This window comes from Bos grunniens, chromosome 4, assembly GCF_055505025.1.
Source record: "Bos grunniens cultivar Pamir isolate PY7600 chromosome 4, Bosgru_T2T1.0, whole genome shotgun sequence".
In the NCBI taxonomy this organism is placed as follows: Eukaryota; Metazoa; Chordata; class Mammalia; order Artiodactyla; family Bovidae; genus Bos; species Bos grunniens.
Window position 1 is genome coordinate 45,144,136 of NC_141168.1, and position 10,579 is coordinate 45,154,714.

A 10,579-nucleotide genomic window follows, 5' to 3' on the forward strand; every position below is an offset into this window, starting at 1 on the left:
TCTTTCAGGTTAAGCCTGAGATTCTTAAGTGCACAATCAAGGCCTATTTAAACCTACTCCTCCAACTTTATTGCCCCTCATTCAGGAAATTACTCTCCATCCCCAAGACTTCACTCCCTTTCACCTCTGCACCTTAGGCAGGAGGGTTTCTCCTCTTCTTGCAATCTATCAAACCCCATCTGAAATTTTGCCTCCCCTGATTGTTCCCTCTCTTGCATCCCAACCATTTCTGCTGCCCTTTATGGAGAAGATAGCATTGGTTTGTAGAGAGTGTTGTTGAAGTCTTGAGGTGAGACTGCCAATATCCATCTCTATGCCCTAGAACCAAGCAGATGCTGGACTCCTGGAAAGATATCATGGCCACAAGGCATTGAGTGAAATTCATTGAGGGTCATGCTTGTACTTCCCTTGCCCAGCAACAATTATAAGGTAAATGAAAGGCCCTGGGACAGCCTGTATGCCCAGGGGAAATCTGCTCCTTCTCATGGAGAAAATAAAATATCTGTTCCCTGAACTCCCATCTTCCTCTCTGCAAGATTTTAGAGGGAAGACAAAGGTATTAAGAACAGAGATGTTTTGATGGCTAACAAACACATGAAAAGATGCTCAACATCACTCATTATCAGAGAAATGCAAATCAAAACCACAATGAGGTACCATCTCATGCCAGACAGAATGGCTGCCATCAAAAAGTCTGCAAACAATAAATACTGAGAGGGTGCGGACAAAAGGGAACCCTCTTACACTGTTGGTGGGAATGCAAACTAGTACAGCCACTATGGAGAACAATGTGGAGATTCCTTAAAAAACTGGAAATAGAACTGCCATACGACCCAGCAATCCCACTGCTGGGCATACACACCAAGGAAACCAGAATTGAAAGAGACATGTGTACCCCAATGTTCATCTCAGCACTGTTTACAATAGCCAGGACATGGAAGCAACCTAGATGTCCATCAGCAGATGAATGGATAAGAAAGCATTGGTAAATATACACAATGGAATATTACTCAGCTATGAAAAAGAATGCATTTGAATCAGTTCTAATGAGGTGGATGAAACTGGAGCCTATTATACAGAGTGAAGTAAGTCAGAAAGAGAAACACCAATACAGTATATTAACACATATATATGGAATTTAGAAAGATAGTGACGATGACTCTATATGCGAGAGAGCAAAAGAGACACAGATGTAAAGAACAGACTTTTGGACTCTGTGGGAGAAGGTGAGGGTGGGATGATTCAAGAGAATAGCATTGAAACAGGTATATTATCATATATGAAATAGATCACCAGTCCAGGTTCAATGCATGAGACAGGGTGCTCAGGGCTCATGCACTGGTATGACCCTAAGGGATGGGATGGGGAGGGATGTAGGAGGGGGGTTCAGGATGGGGAACACATGTACACCCATGGCTGATTCATGTTAATGTATGGCAAAAACCACTACAATATTGTAAAGTAATTAGCCTCCAATTAAAATAAATAAATTAAAAAAAAATAAAAAATAAAAGAATGGAGATGTTTTTTAAAATCTGACTTTGAATAAGACACTGAAAAGATAAATCAAAAGCTTATAAAATATTGGCCAGAAATTCTCAGTACTGAGTTCTGGATTTTATTCATTCATTCACACAGCAAAGATTTCTTAAGCACAATCTAGGAAAAGTTTTATATCAGGCATTGGAGTGGATACCTGCCTCCCCACCAGCACACCTCTAAGAAGACAGAAAAATGAGACCAACGTGTAACAGAAGTGTGAGCATGCTCAGGGTATGAAAGGGGCTGTCAGTGCTGTTGAGCAGGACTGAAAAGTGGAAAATGGAAGATGAAGGCATATCTTACAGATTTTATCTGTGAACTATATGAACAGATTATCTATGCTGATATTACTAAGTCTACATAATATTATTATCTAATATTAAGCAAATTGTCAACAACTAAAGCAAAATAGAAAACACGGCCCTGTGACACCACCGGTCAGCATGGAACCATACTCAGCACTGCCCGTCAGAGGAAGATTTCTCCCCACACAGAGGCTTCATCTCTGAGTACCCTTGCGTCTAAAAGCCTCACTTGACCACCTCAGATGCAGATTCCCAGGCCACCTGACCCCTCTGAGCCTGCAGTGCGCCAGAACATCTGCCCTGGAAGACTTCTGCCTGCAGAGCCTATTGGTCCCCTTCTCTGGGGAACAAGCTCTGATGATGACACCCCCGTCCATCTGACCCACTGTCTTATGATGCCCACATCCAATAGAGAAACTACCTGAGGAGTCAGAGGTCTCAGGGTGATGCTGACAAACATCAGAGGGAAAGAGGGTGGTTAGAGCAGGTGGGGAAATACAGGTGTTGACCCAGTGCAGGTGGGCACCAGGCAGGTAAACAGATTGCTCACAACAGGACTAGAGTAAGCCAGAGAGGCAAAACCCATGGATGAGCACAAAACAGCGGGAGAAGCAGTGCTCACCCTGTAAGAACCCAAGGTGCTTCTGTGAGCAGCAGAGTTCATGTCAGGTTCAGGAAGGGGCCTGAATCCTAGAGGAGACCACTGTCACAGCAAGGCAAGTCTAGACTCAGAGGGTAAATGAGGAACCAAATCATGGTCTGAGGAGCAAGGACCGGACTGGACACGAAAGCAAGTCATGTTGGGTGGAGGAGGAAAGACTAGATTAACAAAGTTAGTCCTTTCTTCTCCTTCTCAGCAGGTGACACGGTCATCTTCTTTACAAAGAAAATAGGAACAATGAGAGAAAGAGGTCTTGCCTCCCTTCTCATCCTCTTATTATTCCTTGTGTATAATTTTTCTGTATAAATTTTAGAATCATCAATTTAAAATAAAAACACTAATATTGATAAACTTCTAATCTACATATAAATTTGAGAAGAGGTTAATATATTGGTAACCTTATACATCTTTCTCTAGATTTTTTCCTACATATTTGATATTTTATAAAGCAATTATAAATAATGACTTTTTACCTTTTCTAATTGTTTACCCCAAATATAAAAATACAACTGTTTGGGCTTGTCTTATATGCAGCTGTTTGCTGAACACTCTGTCTTGGAGGGATCCCTCCTTCTACCTGCTCCTCTCTGCCTCCTGCACTGATGTCCTCCGCTGCAGAGACGTCAACTAGCTCTACCTTTTCCACAATACCCATTTGGGAGTTTTCTCTCCCAAATCCTTCTTCAGAAACAGCTGCCTCTACAAGCCTCAAGGGAAATCTCATTGTCAAGTCCAGTTGCCCCATCTCAGCCTTCCCTTCCTCACTTTCTCTGATTGCTCTGATACTCCTGTCTGGTCCCCTTCCTTTGCCTTCTGGGAATCTGCCCTCTCACTTTCTGCCTCTTATCTCCTGATTGCTTCTCACCATCTTTATCCCACATTCCTTAAGCATGGTTCTTCCCAGGAGCTCCCTCTCCCTCCTACTTTCCTGCTCAATGTAGTATCCACCTTTCTAAATGATATGAAGAGAGTTTTCAATTACTTTCACTAGTGGTTCTTTTATAATAATATTTTTGCATTCAATCAAGCGTACACATTGTAGACTGTAAAACGTGAATTTCAAAATAAAACATTATGCTCAAGGCAAACTTGCACTTGGATTGGACATTTACACACAGTATACAAAAAGATTCTCCAGTTCTGCTTGGATATGCCTTGGTGGAAAGTTTTGAGAAGCACTTCCCTAGAGAATCAAATACCCACTTCTCCAGCTGTAACCGGATATACCGTTTTTCCTCCTTTCTATTGCCTCTATTCACCCTATACTCAATCAAACTGAACTTGGATGTATCCACATTGAGCCTGGCTATAATAACAAATCTTGAGGGGGAGCCATTGTTGATTGGTCACTAAGTCATGTCTGACTTTTTGCAACCCTATGGACTGCAGTATGCCAGGCTTTCCTGTCCTTCACTATCCCCTGGAGTTTGCTCAAACTCAAGTCCATTGAGTTGGTAGTGCTACCCAAACATCTCATCCTCTTCCTCCCCCTTCTCCTCCTGCCCTCAGTCTTTCGCAGCATCAGGGTCTTTTCCAATATGTCAGCTCTTTGAATCAGGTGGCCAAAGTATTGGAGCTTCAGCTTAAGCATCAGTCCTTTCAATGAATATTCAGGGTTGATTTCCTCCAGGATTGACTGGTTTGATCTCCTTGCTGTCCAAGTGACTCCTATTAAGAGTCTTCTTCTGCACTACAATTCAAAAGCACCAATCCTTTAGGGCTCAGCCTTCTTTACCGTTCAACTCTCACATCTGTACATGACTACTGGAAAATCCATAGCTTTGACTAGATGGACCTTTGTCAGCAAAGTGATGTCTCTGCTTTTTAATATGCTGTTTAGGTTTGTCCTGGCTTTTCTTCCAAAGAGCAAGTGTCTTTTAATTTCATGACTGCAGTCACCTTCCACAGTGACTTTGGAGAGGGTGCCATAACTCTGTCTAAACCAGGTTTCCTGAACCATAGCATCCATTTGCATGAATACATAGATCTGATTAACTTTTAGCCTATTTTTAAAGCCAAATGGCATGTCAAACAGCAGGGCCTTTCTATGAACTCCCACTGGGCTGGAATAAGAATGAAAGAACCAACCTGGAGCAGAATTGGAGAGACACATTTCAGGTAATTTTTAAACAATAGTTTCACTTGTCTGCTATGTTATAAATAACATATTTAAATTATGATGACAATGTGCCTTCTAATTAATAACTCCAATTTGAAGAGTATTTACCCTTGGAATTAAAATTTTCTCTCCTGGACTATTGCCAAACATAAGAAATTTCAGTCCAAGACATAATTTTTGCATAATGATTTCTTTCTAAAGAAATAAAATAATGCTCAGTATGTCTCCTCCACATGCAATATGGCAGCACCAGTACCATTAGTTCAGAGTGACACTGTCACAGTTCCACTCAAACAAAATAAAATTTTCATGTGGGTTGATCTTTTGGTTCAAATAACAAGCTTACTGACGAGTGCTTGTTTTATATATGCAACCTCTTCCCAGAAATCTGCAAAGGTAATATTATGTTTTAGTGCTTTTGATAAGTAGAGAAAACCCATCATTATTGGCTTTTTGTTTGTTTTGTTATAGTTGTTGTTATTGTTTGAAATGGCATGATTTACTGGACTACTCTTAGCATCCTGTACAATGCCTGGACCAGAAAGTTAATTTCAAAAAAAACAAATGTGATCAATTTCAACCATATGTCAAGCAATTGCTTTAAATGCTATATATAAAAGAGCAAAGAATTGTAAACAAATCCCATGTGGGATTTGTTTTAATCCAATTATGATTCATACAAATATATATAGGATTTGTTTTAATCCTATTACAATTCTTTGCTCATATATATATATATACACACATATATATATAGTTAAAGTAGATAGGCCAAAAATGAAATGATATGAAAACATAAACATAAAATATAGGAAAGACAGAGAAGAACAAAATAAAGATGACGGTAAGCATGATAATCATTGTGAAGTAAGCATAAGTCTAGGGCAAAATTGTTTAAGAATATGAAGAATAACATCTCTTTTGATGAAAATAATGATACAGATTTAAAAGCCATGAAGCTAATGCTCCAAACATTATGCTATCAAAAGCATAATGTGCACTTATATAAGAACTGGACAAAAACACAGCTGTTAGAAATATTAACCTACATTTACCATCCTAATCTATTACTTTCATCAAGTGATCAAAAAATGTCATAAGATATTTAATGCATGCATGCTTGGTAAGTCACTTAAGTCACGCCTGACTCTTTAGACCCTATGGACTGTAACTTACTAGGCTTCTCTGTCCATGGGGATTTTCCAGGCAAGAATACTGGAGTGGGTTGCCATACCCTCCTCCAGGGGATCTTCCTAACCCAGGGATCGAACACTTAGCTCCTGTGGCTCATACATTGCAGTCCAATTTTTTACCGCTGGGCCAACCAGGGTGAAATTACAGTTTCCCCTCACATCTCTAATTTATGGAGTCATCCACAAATGGACCACTCACACCAAACATAGTAACTGCACACACCTCCCCACAGACTCCCACAGACCCACTTGCATCTGGTTGGGCACCATCAGGTATTGCAACCATGGCCCCAGGGACACAATAACCCCACTATGCGCCACTTCCTCGGGATGCAGCCCTAAGTCCACCAGCCAGTCCATCAGTGTAGCTGCCGGAGGGCAGCATGTTTCACTGCAGTAATAGAAAATGCCAGTTACAAGAACTCAAATATTATTTTAAAAGGTGGGCAATACCTGGAGTTGGTCATCTGTTCAGTGATGGTAACAAAGACCCAAGCTCTTCTTATCGTCCCACTTAAAAGTCTTAATATCTTCTCTTCTCCTCACACTTGTCAAGATGGCTTCAACACCTCCAGGCATCATGATCACTTCAGTCTGAAAGAAAAAAGAGGGAACAGCAGCCAAGTCTGTCCTGGCATCAATTAAGATAGATGAGGAAATGCTGTGATAGAGCACAGCCCTAGGGCTTTAGTGTCTGAGAACCACAAAGATCCATATCTTCTTACTGTTATATATTCCTCTGAACTCAGCAGGACCTCAGTTCTATATCCTCCCCGCTCAGAGACCCAAGATGGAGAGTTGTCCACTTCCTGGAACCATATCAACTGCCACAGCAAAAGGAAAGAACTTAGACTCTCGCCTCAACCATTAGAAGCTTCCAGCCAGCATCGCACACATCGATTCTACTCATACTGTATTGACTGAAGCAAACTGCACACCACATATACATTTATGGTAAGGTAGACTTGCAGCTGAACCAGGTTCCAGAATGAGAAGAACCAGAAATACTGTGGAGCAGCACTAATGCCTGTCAGGAAAACTGTTAAATCAAGAATCTGGCCAACAGGAACACGACTGCCATAGCTGGTCATAATTAGTTTCAACCAATCATCATTCATTGCCTGGGAGTGAGCACAGGGGTAGGTGGTGACAAAGGGACCCTTGCCCTCTCTGAAACACCATCTGCATTAAAGATGTCATATAAGTGAGCTACTTGCTTCAAATGCATTACAAAAATTCTTAGTTAAATAGTTCTTATATGTGTTTCTTCATGTTGTACCCACCTTTCACTTCATAGAACTCAGATCTGAGTGTCATGTGGCAGATCCAGGAGGTAAGATCACTTGTTAGTCTTGAGCTCACAGCAATCCACTCCCTTAAAGACCAATGCTTTTCTGCAGCACTAGCTCATTTTGAAGGCTTTTTCTTCCTTTTTAAAGCCCCTTGTACAGTGACATCTAAGCCGGAAACTGGGTTTCAAGCTTGATGTACCAACTTTGGGTTTGGAAAACTGGGTTCTAACCTTCCCTACCTTTCAGCTAGTGAGTGAATGAGTGATAGTTGCTCATTCATGTCCGATTCTTTGCCACCCCATGAACTATAGCCTGCCAGGCTTCTCTGTAGATGGAATTCTCCAGGCAAGAATTCTCCAGGCAAGAATACTGGAGTGGCAGCTAGCGAGCTGATGCAAATAACCCAAACTGTCAGATCTTTGGTTTCCCCACTTATACTTGGAACATGATGTCTGCCCTTCATAACTGCCTGGTGCATAAGAGAAAACACATAAATAGTAGCCATGATTCTCAAAAAGGAAGAATGTGTGCCTGACTCCAGTGCCCAGATTCTGTCCACAGCAGAATGTGGTCTCTCATTGTGCTTCCTAATGCTTATGACTTGTTTCAGAACATATTGAAAGTAGATGCTTCTTTTCTGTATATGTACTTTGAGCCTAAATGGATAGGTGGGGAGGAGGTTTATAAAATTTGTAATGATATCAACAAAAATTTGTCAAGTAGCATTTCAAAATGGAATCTTAATATCTTCATGAAAATCCCAGTGTTCAAAAAAATTATGATAACAATTAGTGTTCAAAACCACCTAGCAATTATACATAGAAATAAATGCTTTCTGATAGAAACAATGCAAACTACATGAAATAAATGAGTGCAAGTTACCACAATCACTAGGGTTTTTTTAAATCCTCCTTTTTCCCCCAAATCTTGTTTGCTTCCTTAAGAATGAATCAAACACACAATGCTATGAGAAGTAAAAAGTATTTAGTATTTTCCCCAGCAATATTTGTTGAGTCATTACCAGTGATAAATAGTTTTTTGCATGAAATTTCTATATAATACCTGGGAAAATTAAGTTCAGATAAGGTTTCAATCAATAATTAAATCAAACAAACTCCTCCTATGCCATTTCTTTGGCTTCCCAGGTGGCACTAATGGTAAAGAACCTGCCTGTCAATGCAGACATAAGAGATGCAGAGTCAGTCCCTACATCTAGAAGATCCCCTGGAGAAGGTCATGACAACTCACTCCAGTATTCTTTCCTGGAGAATTCTACAGAGAGAGGAGCCTGGCAGGCTACAGTCCAGGGCCGCAAAGAGTCAGACACAACTGAAGTGACTTAGTATGCATACACGCATCATACCTGATTAATCTCAGTTTTATGCGACCAAGGTGAAAAATAAAGTTAGTCTATACTTTTGATGGGGAAGTTCAAAGTTATATTCTATACAAGCACACTATTAATATTCCTGGTCTTATCTCAGAAGTTGAACTTAAAACTCCTGTCTAATGTAGGATTGTTGCTCACATTTTGCAGATGTAAGTCTCCAATCTTGGCAGCACCACATAATACACAGCTGATGTGTGGTGTGATTATCTGTGTCGTGAAGATCTTTTTTGTACAGTTCTTCTGGGTATTCTTGCCACCTCTTCTTAATATCTTCTGCTTTTGTTAGGTCCATACTATTTCTGTCCTTTATTTTGGCCATCTTTGCATGAAATGTTCCCTTGGTATCTCTAATTTTCTTGAAGAGATCTCTAGTCTTTCCCATTCTATTGTTTTCCTCTATTTCTTTGCATTGGTCACTGAGGAAGGCTTTCTTATCTCCCCTTGCTATTCTTTGGAACTCTGTATTCAGATCCTTATCTTTCCTTTCCTCCTTTGCTTTTCACTTCTCTTCTTTTCAAAGCTCTTTGTAAGGCCTCCTCAGACAGCCATTTTGCCTCTTTGCATTTCTTTTTCTTGGGGATGGTCTTGATCTCTGTCTCCTGTACAGTGTCATGAACCTCTTCCATAGTTCATCAGGCACTCTGTCTATCAGATCTAGTCCCTTAAATCTATTTCTCACTTCTACTGTATAATCATAAGGGATTTGATTTAGGTCATACCTGAATGATCTAGTGGTTTTCCTCACTTTCTTCAATTTAAGTCTGAATTTGGCAATAAGGAGTTTATGATCTGAGCCACAGTCAGCTCCTGGTCTTGTTTTTGCTGACTGTATAAAAAAGATCTTCACAACCCAGATAATCACGATGGTGTGATCACTCACCTAGAGCCAGACATCCTGGAATGTGAAGTCAAGTGGACCTTAGAAAGCATCACTACAAACAAAGCTAGTGGAGGTGATGGAATTCCAGTGGAGCTATTTCAAATCCTGAAAGATAATGCTGTGAAAGTGCTGCACTCAATATGCCAGCAAATTTGTAAAACTCAGCAGTGGCCACAGGACTGGAAAATGTCAGTTTTCATTCCAATCCCAAAGAAAGGCAATGCTAAAGAATGCTCAAACTACTGCACAATTGCACTCATCTCACACGCTAGTAAAGTAATGCTCAAAATTCTCCAAGCCAGACTTCAGCAATATGTGAACTATGAACTTCCAGATGTTCAAGCTGGTTTTAGAAAAGGTAGAGGAACTAGAGATCAAATTGCCAACATCCACTGGATCATTGAAAAACAAAGAAAGTTCCAGAAAAACATCTATTTCTGCTTTATTGACTATGCCAAAGCCTTTGACTGTGTGGATCACAATAAACTGTGGAAAATTCTGAAAGAGATGGGAATACCAGACCACCTGACCTGCCTCTTGAGAAACCTGTATACAGGTCAGGAAGCAACAGTTAGAACTGGACATGGAACAACAGACTGGTTCCAAATAGGAGACGGAGTACGTCAAGGCTGTATATTGTCACCCTGCTTATTTAACTTCTATGCAGAGTACATCATGAGAAACCCTGGGCTGGATGAAGCACAAGCTGGAATCAAGATTGCCGGGAGAAATATCAATAACCTCAGATATGCAGATAACACCACCCTTATGGCAGAAAGTGAAGAGGAACTAAAAAGCCTCTTGATGAAAGTGAAAGTGGAGAGTGAAAAAGTTGGCGTAAAGCTCAACATTCAGAAAATTAAGATCATGGCATCTGGTCCCATCACTTCAAGGCAAATAGATGGAGAAACAGTGGAAACAGTGGCTGACTTTATTTTGGGAGGCTCCAAAATCACTGCAGATGGTGATTGCAGCCATGAAATTAAAAGATATTTACTCTTTGGAAGGAAAGTTATGACCAACCTAGACAGCACATTAAAAAGCAGAGACATTACTTTGTCACCAAAGGTCCATCTAGTCAAGGCTACAGTTTTTCCAGTAGTCACATATGAATGTGAGAGTTGGACTGTAAAGAAAGCTGAGTGCCGAAGAATTGATGCGTTTGAACTATGGTCTTAGAGAAGACTCTTGAGAGTC